Genomic DNA, 10,093 nt, shown 5'->3' on the forward strand with positions numbered 1-10,093 from the left:
GGACCACAAATTAATTTCTTAATTTTAAGATTTGAAATCTAAAAGGACCAGACTATGCTGTATCAAGAGAATACTCCACTCAAAACTAAACTGAGATCCAGAATTAGGGGTCAGGATGTCAGCAAATCTCACAACAGCTGACTGTCATACACTGTACAGTTGATGGTAATGATTCTTTCACCTCCAGGTCAGTCTTACCAAGGTTTCCAGCCATTCTGTGACACAGTCAGCATGTAAGCAGATATAGCTAGTGTCTATATAACTGCTGCCAAGCCACACACATCCCATCTCAAACAGAAATGTGTTCTTAGTCTCACCATTCATCCTTACATCGTTGGCTCGAGCCTCTTCTGTCCACACTCAGGTCTGATATTCAGTATGCCAGGAAGGAAGGGGAATGGCTCCTTTCCATTCTCCCTCTAGGAAGCTCTAGTTTTAAGGGCAGTGTTTCTGTTTTGGTTCCTGTTATCTCATCAGGTCCCTGCAGTCACTTTCCAACTTTGGTGCCTGAAGCACAACCTACTACATAAATACATGATGACTGATGTGTCAGCAAAACCCTAGGAGAGGCATCCAAAGAAGAAGGCCAGAAAGGGTCTTAGGAGGCCTGAGACTAATGAAAGGAATTGAGAGGAATGACACGGCTTCTAAAGACTCTGAGGTCAAGCCAAATATTCATCCAACAAATATATCTGTCCCCACAATGTCCTAGGCATTATGCCAGACACTGATAAATTGGTGGTGAAAAGAACAAATAGTCTCTGACCTCGTGGGATGATGATGATGATGATGATGATGATGATGAAAAAAGTGGTAAAATGTACACTAAAGGACCAGCACAGGCACAGATAGCAATTTATTTATTATTAACACAATGGAAAGCAAGGTTCCTGAAGACAATATTAAGGAGCCCCACTTTGGATGGGATGCATAGGTAACATCACTCTGAAGAAGCACCATTTGAGCTGTGACCATGCTCAGAGATACACTATTAGCTAAGAGAGGAACTGGGGGCGGGCGAGAGGTCTGTATGTACAAAGTAAGACCTCCTTGCTAAGAGACGCTAAGTGGCTAGTATAAACCAGGGATGCAAATCCCAAACTGAGATCTTAGACAAGTAGACATCAGTCAGATATGTTGCAGTCCTGGTTAGATGCTATGGATTTTAGATTTTAAGTCTTCTGAGTACCACCTGGCCCAGAATTTGGGTATCAAGCCTTCCATAGAATACATTTATAAGGATATTAGTCCTCAGTTCTGGTGTGCATGCGTGCGTGCATGTGTGTATGTGTGTGTTGCTCACACTGTTCCACGTTTGCAGGAGCTCAGTATATATGCATTGAATGAATAGTCTGTCTCCCAATAGTTGTCCCCATGACTGTAGACTTAGCTGATGTTCACACTTTCCTAGCTGTGCTTTCATGTGAGGATCTAAATGGGGATTCAACAGCATAGGACACTCCACAGCAAAAGCCTGAAGGGTCTTAAATAGAAGTTCACTTCTATAAGAAGGGAGAGAGAACAACAGGAAGTCCAATCTCTATAAGACCTCGATTAGGAGACCTTGATTTCATGTGAAAGAAAGCAAACTATTATGGGGGTGTATTGCTAATTTTATACCACACTGACAGGACACAGGCAACTCCAGAGGTAGGGAGAGAAGTGATGCTGGTTCACGGTTTCAGCTTGTCTCATTTCATCATAGTGTGCAAGGCAAGGCAGAGTTCATGACAAGAGTGTGTTGGGGATGGTTATCATATCATGGAAGTCCAAAGGAGAGGACAGTAGAACCAGTGGCCAAGCTAAAACCTCTAAGGGCTTTCAGTAGCTAGGCCCCATCTCCTAAAGTTTCCATAGTTCCCCCAACAATAGTTCCACCAGCTGAAAGGAATAAGTTTTCAAAGCATGAGTTTGGGGGTGGTAAAGATTTTAGAGTCACAACATAACAGGAAGAGTATTGGTAGAGCAGCTAGAACTTAAAAGGCTCAAATGAAGCAGGAAGCTCATTGGTTAAGATCAGTTGCCACTTTTGCAAAGAGTTAGGGTCAAGTTCCCAACACCCACATAGTGGGTCACAACCATCTGTAACACCAGTTCTAGGAGATTTGATCCCCTCTTATAAAGTCAATGGGCATCAGGCCCAAACAATGTGTACATATATAAAGACTGTCAAAACACTCAGGCACATTAAATTAAATTAAATTGAATTAAATTAAATTGAATTAAATTAAATTATCTCAAACAATTGAAAGCTCATAGAAAGTTGTAGAGTGGCTGCCCAGCAGCGCTGGACCCATGTGCTTAGACTTTGGTGCTAGGACTCTGTCTCTATCCATGTACAAACTCCCTTGATGTGCTTTGTTCTCCAGCAAGCTCTTCCCAAGTAGTCACAGAGATAATTATTATTAGCCCTAATAAACAGATTTCCTAGTGCTCCTAGCAGGACTAAAATGCCTTTCCTCATAGTTCTACCCAAAGCCTACTGTCTCTGATGGACTTGCCTTGGTTTACTCCAGGACTTCTTAATTTTTTTTCTTTTCACAACCTGTTTTCACCCAAGAAATTTTTATGTGACCCCAGTTATACAGGTATATAAAAATAGGAATCTAGATTTAAAATTTTGCTGATAGTAAACTATAAAGAAGCTTATCCAAAGACAATTCTTTGACATACACAGAATTTTACTATTTGTCATAAATAAAAGCAGTTGCTTATTTTCTCAATGAAGAATTATATCTTGTCTGAATATTTGATATCACTGAGCCATCTCTCCAACTCCCAAAGAATTTTTTTCAAAGGATACACTATATGAATCCAACATTTCAACACTTACCACAATTGCTTGCTCAATGCTAAGAACACTGCTTTGCATCAATACACCGTGCAAGTAGCAGAAGTATGTTTGGGACATTTCAATAGTTGTTAGAAATTTTGTTCTAACCTCAAGCCAAAATTCATTTAGTGACTGTTTAGGAAGGTCAAGCCAACAACAAATATACCAATTTTTAAAATCAAACATTCCAATACAATCCAAAGGTACATCAGTTTGGTACCTACATCAGTAAGGAGAGTGGTAGGAATATATTAAAAGTGTTTGTTTCCTAGAATTATGTCAAAACACAAAATGTACAGTCTAAATTCTTTCAGGTCGCCGTCCTGTTTCCTGACATGATGGCATATGCAGTGAAACATGCATGTTGTATGTTCAGAACACAGCTGGAGTGATTGTACATGCAACATGGGGAGAGTGCTGCCACTATTATCTTAGATTCAGTTATTCTTCTGAATTTCAACTAAATCATGATTACTGTGCATTGAGAGATTGTTCACTCTTTCTAAATGCTTTACTGCCCCCATATTCAACTATGAAATGCTGGAGTCATGCCACACAGTTTAAGAACATGTAAACACACTGGTTTACAGTTATACTTCTGAAAAACCAGCAAAGAAATGCTGGCAGATACATGCTACTTCCTGCCTTGATCACTGTCAGAAGACACCGATACAGAAGAGCAGCAAGCTTCTCCTGACACCTAATCACGAAAGTGGCTTAATGAAAATAGTGATAATGTAATATTCAATATTATTACTATTTACTTAGTAAAAATAGTAATAACTTACCATAAAAAATAATTAGTTGTGTTCCAGACTGGTTATTTTCTTTTTACTTAATAAAAAATTTACATTGTCACTCGTTCTGTATGTGTATGCACACGCGCCTGCCTGCACAGGCATGTGTCATGGTGCAAAGGTAGAGGTCACAGTACAACTTATAGAAGTCAGTCTTTCCACCATTTGGGTTGGAAGATCAAGCTCAGCTCAGGCTAGGTGACAGGTGGTTCTACCCACAAGGCCATCTCACCTGCTCCCATTTATTTTCTTAATAAAAAGTATTCAGTTTTGGACACACTTTGTACTTAATCGAAACATCGTGTACTTAATGAAACTCTCCTAACTCTAATATGAAATGTTAAGAAATGCTATTCTTTGTGAGACATTAGCAAAGTAATAAGATAGAACTTGTAACACAATTCTACAATGCAAAGTCCTTCTTGAACAATGTTCAAGAGGGGAAAAGCCATCTAAGGTGACATAGCAGACATGCCATCAGGCTACAATCATTACAGAGAAGCATAACAGAGAAAGTGCCTCACCACTCTGAGCTTACAGTGCAAAACCTAGGGAAGCAAACCCAGTAAGCAGACCCCACATCCTCTTCCTAACAACTGAACCACTTAGTGGGTTTTTTGTTTTGTTTTAATCGGGAAGAGCTGTTTTAATTTTCTTTCTAAATCTTTCAGAAGCATATTTTTATCCCAAACCTAAAATCTAAAACATTAGAACTAGAAAACTAGTAAGACAAATGCAGACAATCAAATGTATGATAAAGGAAATTTGTGAGACTCAGTTTATAAAGTTATTAATATGAAACTATAATTTGAAGCTTTATTCAATTATTTTTAGTAATGCCATCCAATGGCTCCAATGCTCTGATTTTAAAAGAGATGTCCATTTAAAAAATATTTTAAAACCAGTTCTGTTCAGCTGTAACTTCTCTCTTAAACTCCGACCATAATTCTTGTATTTTATTTGGGAAGAAAAGAACTGCTTCTGATGGCATGAAATGAACATTTTAAAGTTTTTTTTAAACACAGTACAGAATTTTATTTTAAGAACTATTAGTGAGAAACTGATGTAGGTAATTAAGTGTGAGACATTAATTCCTGGTCAACTATGGAAATCTGTTTCCTCTCCAGTCCCCCTAAGGTAAAATGAGCACCAAGTGTCCAACACAATGATCCTTAAATATACTTTTAAGCAAAACAAGGGCTTTGTTTACACAGTCTTTAGATTTTACTATTCCGAATTTTATTCTGAAACTCAAGTTTACCCCAAACCATCATTGACATAAGAGCTTCATCAAGCAAAGTAGTATTCAAGTCCTCAAAGCAGCAGCGCAGGCTGGGAGGCCCTTTGTACTGTCAGCTTGCGGGAAATACAACTGGCACACCCACTCAGCAACAAATCTATCTCATGCTACTCGGGAAGTGTCAGTCTAAGTCCTGACAATGAGACATGGATTTCTACAGATCTATACATCTCATCTTGATGTCCTGAGGTTGCCAAAGGGACTCCTCAGAGCTTAGCTTTGCCCGGCTGAAGCTGAAGGCTCTGCAGTTTGATGGCCAGGCCCATGTTACCAGCAATTTTCAGTTTACCTTGAAAGAAGGCCGACTGAGGGTTCATTTCACTAGTCGTCAAAGCCAGCAAGCCTGAGTCGGCCATGGTGATTGTGCAGCCTTCTTATCTGAATGGGGAAGCACGGATTCTTTGACGATCTTTACATCTACCACCCAGGTAGCTTCTCTGCCCCCGGTGCCATCTTTCACTTTGAAGGCAAAAATGCCACCGATTTTCTTTATGAACTGTTCCCCTTCCTCTTCAAGCTTCTTCTAGATGAGATTTGCCTTGAATCCATCCTCTGCAGAGCTGGTGGGAGCAGCTGAAATCTGGTGCAGTCTGTAAGAGCTGTCAGCTTCGGGAAAACCCATCCTGTAGAGGGTGACAACCACAGCTCCTCCAAGGCCTAAATTGTGCTGCAGAGCCACCTTTGCCTCGGGAACCTGCCACGCTTAGTGTTTTATAGCTTGACTCAAGCTTGGGTCATCTGGGAAAAGGTCACTACAAAATGCTTCCCCAGATTGGCTTGTAGACAAGTCTGCTGGGCATTTTATTGGTTAATGATTAATGTGGGAGGGTCCAGCTCATGGTAGGTAGTATCATTCCAGGTAGGTGACCCTGAGGTTATAAAAAAGCAGGCTAAACAAGCCACGAGTGAGAGCCAATGAACACAACTCCTCCGTGGGCTCTGCTTCAGTTCCTGCCTTTAGGTTCCTATCTTGACTTGCCAGCATGACAGACATGGGACATTACAGTCATTCAGCAAGGTTTGTTCAGATCGCACACATAAATCAGTTCATTCAGTTTTGTTCTGTGTCCCAGACTGGGCTTCGGGTTGTTCTGCAGTTCTGCTTGGCCTTCAGCTCTCAGCCCTTCTGCTTCAGTCTCCTGACTGCCAGGAACAGAGCAGTATCCCACCATATCCCATGTTTCACCAAACTAGAACTGATAGCTTAGGGCATGTTTACTGATTTCAAAGTAAAATCAACCAATTAAACACAATATTCACATGAATGTGAATTGTGTATGTATGACTTTAGTATACCAAATATTTACTTACCAACAATCAGAAATCTAATATTTCAGTCATGGAGTAAGGTATGTACATCTCTGGGCCTGAAAGAGAAACAGCATTCCCATCCACTGTCTAGATTTGGTAGAGCTGTGCAGATACAACAAAACTTCTACTTGGATTATCTGTGCATCACAAAATGCCTAGGTGTTTCTCCTAGAAACAATCCCTGAGGCATGGATTGCAGAAAAATATAGACAGATAGTACAGGAGTAATTGTTAAGCCAACTACCCCCAGAAAATGTAACAAATCTGTAAAATTATTCTGGAAAAGGAAGCAAGATTTGGGAATTCTTTAACTTTTACACTGCAGGCCACTGGCTTAAGGCCTGAGGAATACACGTTTCCAAGGCCTGCCTATGTTATGTGGAGAAAGTGGATTTTGGTAACACAAAGGTAGCACACCAAAAAATATATAGTTGATGTCTGTCTCAGTTAGGGCTTCCAATGCTGTGATGAAAAAACATGACCAAGACAACTTGCGAGGAAAGAGGTTATTTCAGCTTACACTTCTAGATGACAGTCTATCACTGAGGGAAGCCAAAGCAGGAATTCAAACAGAACAGGAACCTAGAGACAGGAGCTGATACAGACAGAGGTCATGGAGGAGTGCTGCTTACTGGCTTGCTCCCTAGGCTTGCTCAGCCTGCTTTCTTAAAGAACCCAGAACCACCAGCCCAGGATGAGCCATCACAAGAGGCTGGGGTCTCCCCATCAATCACTAAGAAAATGCTTTGGCCTGATTTTATGGAGGCATTTTCTCAATGGAGGTTTCCTCCTCTCAGATGACATAGTTTGTGTCAAGTTGATATAAATATGGCCAGCATACTGGCTTAGAAAGTCAAACCAGCATGTAAAAATAAAAACAGAATCTGCAAACATAAATGTTGAACACTTGGTTGTCTCCTAGAGCAGACAAGTAATGACCATTATCATGTCATTATATTAGGGAAAGACGTCTTAGAGTAAAACAAGAAAACCTGAGAAAATATAACTGTTAACTTCTTTTTAGCCCCAGGCTAAACAACTCATACTTAAAAAGACTACTGTATGCTGTCTATTACTGTGTATATACAGCAATGACGCTTGCTGAAGGAATAAATAAATGACTTAGGACTGAGCTGTCCAGAAACAGACACATCAGAACAGCCATAGCAGCCCCCCTTGAGCTCTGCATAGGAACTGTATTTCTTAAAGTTCGTTTTGATGAAGTAGCTTTGATGCAGGAAAGTGTAAGAGAAAGACAGTCTGTAAGAGAAAGACAGTCACAAACTTCATTTTTTGGCTATAAAGGACCAGAATAAAAATAATTCTTAACCGTAACAGATTTCCTTAATACCAAGTTATACAGCCAATTAAAATGTAAAGCAGGAAAACATCTTAAAGTTACAAAGCAGAGGCATCTTTCTCTTTTTGCCTGCTGAATCCGTCACATCCTTAGATTGAACAGCATCTCAAGGTTGAGGTGTCTGTGCCGATTCCATATCCTATTATGGTTGTTCTTCAGCTAAATTGTGCTAATTTCAGAAATATTTCTTGGGCTAGTTCAATATGTTTCAGTGGAGGAGAATTCTCAGTTCTGATAGTATCTATTTCTCTACAAATTAAGTTGGAGACCTAGGATATAATATATTCTTCGTTTTCCAAAATGGATCAATTCCTGGCTTATTAAAGTTGATAATGGGTTCTTTAGAAAAAGGCAGAAATCAATTCTATGCAGCAGACTTAGTTAAGCAACCTCATTAAGACCAAAGGCAACTCTATTTTTGTTAGTTTAATAAAGATCATATGTCAATTAAAATATGCTATTGTTTTTCTTTAATAGAGATGGCTTATATTGACTAATAAACTTTTGGGTTCTGAATGTACTCATAGAACTTACTGCAATTGATTAAGAATTGCTTAATTTAATTGCTTAATTTTTGCTCAAATTTCTGTGAACATCATCCAACTTTGATTAAGATAATAACTTACTAATCTTAAGCAGCTGTCACTTATCAAGAAGCCAGAAAAGTGTATTTATTAGAATAGTCAAGAAATAGAAAGATTCAAAAGGTAAAATGAGTGACAGCATTTGTAGACTCCTCTCCCCAGGTTCCCTATGCCTGCTGTTAGCGATGCATTTGATCTACTCATCGCAGCAAGTATCACCTTCCTGAGTCATCACCAGATATTAGTGAGATTGCACTCTCTAACATATTTCACTTTGCTTCAGTTTCAACTTTGATCCCTTCCCACCAAACCAAAGCTTCTTTCCACTTTATTCTATAGGATTCAAGTACTCTTGGTTTACAAATTAGTGAATGATCATACAAGAAGAAATACTATAAGTAATTCAAAGTATATTACCCCCTAAAATAAGTCAATGCTTTTTCCTAGGAAAGAATCACACTCAAAATAATATTATTCTTTTTTTTTTTTTTTTTTTTTTTTTGGTTGTTTGAGACAGGGTTTCTCTGTATAGCCCTGGCTGTCCTGGAACTCACTTTGTAGACCAGGCTGGCCTCAAACTCAGAAATCCACCTGCCTCTGCCTCCCAAGTGCTGGGATTAAAGGTGTGTGCCACCACTCCCCAGCTAAAATAACATTCTTCAAACAACAACAAAAAGTTTACAATCATTTACCTTAAGGGAACCCAATATACCTCCAAAGAGATACCATTGATAGGTCAGTTGTAATCTAAGATTGTCAATCTAACTCTCTGACAATTTAGAAAGTCAGTTTGGAGACTTAGAAACACCTAAGAGAGGATTAAAATGAAATATCTTCCTATGCATATCAAGGTATTTGATGTCTTTCACCAATCGGGTCAACCTGATTCAATGCTTTTCTAGGACAGTAAGTTCATCCATACCTTTACCAGGGTCTTGATATGCACATCTTACCTCAAGCCTTCTTTTCTTCAGCAGCCTAGCTATTTATAACTCTCTCAATTACCTGAATTCCTTTCTCAAGCTTCTCTCTCAAGACCAGTAAATGACAGGGTCTAGAAAGATGGCTCACTGAGTAGAGGAGCTTGCCACCAAGCTCAATGACTTGGGTTTGATGTTCAGCCCCACACGGTGGATGGAAGGAATCAACCTGCAGGTTGTTCTTTAACCACAACTCTTGCAACTTGTGTATACACAAAGAGACAGACAGACAGTCGTAATTTAAATTTTTCAAGAACATACTGAGTCTTTACTTCATATGGTCAGTAGTTGTCTGAGCAAGTTGGAATTAAAAGCCAAATCATTCTTTAAACAAATCAACAGAACTAAGTTAACAACATTACAAAACAGAAGACTGAAGCCAAAAGAGTGTGTCCATATCAAAGTCCTATGGAGCCAACTGGAAATAAGTCTTAAACTTTAATACAAAGAAACATAATACAAATCAAAACAAAGTTGCTAATGCCAGATTAAAATGTAATAGCAATTTTGTGTTCTTCAAAATGATAGCCAAATTACTTAATAAAATAAATGTTATGTGGCTATCCTTGCTGTTATGTGACCTCAAGAGTTATTAGCATTGACTGGACTATAACACCTAAACTAAAAGCTGCCTGAGACTTAGTGAGAATCTGTAAGAATACTAACTCAAGATGTGGCCAGTTTTTCTGTTGAATTCTGTCACCTGTTTCTGCTTTTCTTTAGAGATAAGAAACAGCATAAGATTTTCAAACGTCATATAAATTTTTTGAAGCAATGTACTAATTTCACATATCATGTTTTATACATTAAAATATTTAAGAGACAAACATTTAATATTTAGCATAATTGCTATATCGCTGCCTACTAATTCCTGTAAGTCCCACTAAGAAAACATTTTAATAGTGATAGGAATAAGCAGAGCTCACGT

General features: G+C 38.9%; 1 pseudogene; it reads right to left on the minus strand.

The window, feature by feature from the left end:
- Positions 1–5,136: 5,136 nt before the first annotated feature.
- On the minus strand, positions 5,137–5,631 carry LOC114632639 (annotated as a pseudogene).
- Between the last annotated feature and the right edge of the window lie 4,462 nt (positions 5,632–10,093).

The sequence above is a fragment of the Grammomys surdaster genome, unplaced genomic scaffold (assembly GCF_004785775.1).
Source record: "Grammomys surdaster isolate TR1022 unplaced genomic scaffold, NIH_TR_1.0 97, whole genome shotgun sequence".
In the NCBI taxonomy this organism is placed as follows: Eukaryota; Metazoa; Chordata; class Mammalia; order Rodentia; family Muridae; genus Grammomys; species Grammomys surdaster.